A 755-nucleotide genomic window follows, 5' to 3' on the forward strand; every position below is an offset into this window, starting at 1 on the left:
AGCAATTGATGGAGAAGGGCCTTGTCTAGTGTCTAGACTAAGAACCTGATGGTCACTCTAGTTGAGCTCCATGATCATACTGTATATGCAGAAGGGAGAAGGGAGAAGAAGGACAAACATCACTGCAACACTCCACCAATCTGGGCTTTATGGCGGTGTGGCCAAACTCAATCCTCTCCTCAGTGACGACACATGAAAACACACTTGGAATTTGCAAAAAAGCACCTAAAAGTAGACTCAGACTGTGAGAAACAAGATTCTCTGGTCTGATGAACCTCAATTCCAAGCATCATGTTTGGAGGAAAGCAGGCACTGCTCGTTACCTGCAAAGTACCATCCCAAAAGTAAAGTGTGTTGGTAGCAGGCTCGTGCTGTGGGGCTGTTTTTCAGCGGCAGGGACTGAGGGACACATCAGAGTAGGAGAAAAGCTCAATGCACCAAAATATAGAGATAGCCTTAAAGGGGTCCTATTATGCTCTTTTACAAAGTCTTGATTTTGTTTTGGGGGTGTACTAGAACATGCTCTCATGCTTGGTGGTTCGAAAAACGCATTATTTTTCACATAATTTACATTATTAAAATACCTTTCTCCCCATCCTGGCACAAACGGCTTGATTAGTTCCGGCTTTGATGAAGGACCGCCTTCCGAAAAACAAAATGTGTTGTGATTGGTTAGCTGTCCCAGTGCGCTGTGATTGGCGAACAGCTTAGACGGTGTTTCAGTACTGCCACGCCCCTTGCTCCGTCTTTCAACG

At 45.2% G+C, this 755-nt stretch overlaps 1 protein-coding gene across 1 annotated transcript in view; it reads right to left on the reverse strand.

Moving 5' to 3' along the window:
• The window catches only part of LOC107655962 (sodium-driven chloride bicarbonate exchanger-like), a 41,724-nt gene that overhangs the window by 31,012 nt on the left and 9,957 nt on the right, over window positions 1-755 (reverse strand). The window lies entirely within an intron of this gene.

The sequence above is a fragment of the Sinocyclocheilus anshuiensis genome, unplaced genomic scaffold (assembly GCF_001515605.1).
Source record: "Sinocyclocheilus anshuiensis isolate Anshui unplaced genomic scaffold, SAMN03320099.WGS_v1.1 scaffold51, whole genome shotgun sequence".
In the NCBI taxonomy this organism is placed as follows: domain Eukaryota; kingdom Metazoa; phylum Chordata; class Actinopteri; order Cypriniformes; family Cyprinidae; genus Sinocyclocheilus; species Sinocyclocheilus anshuiensis.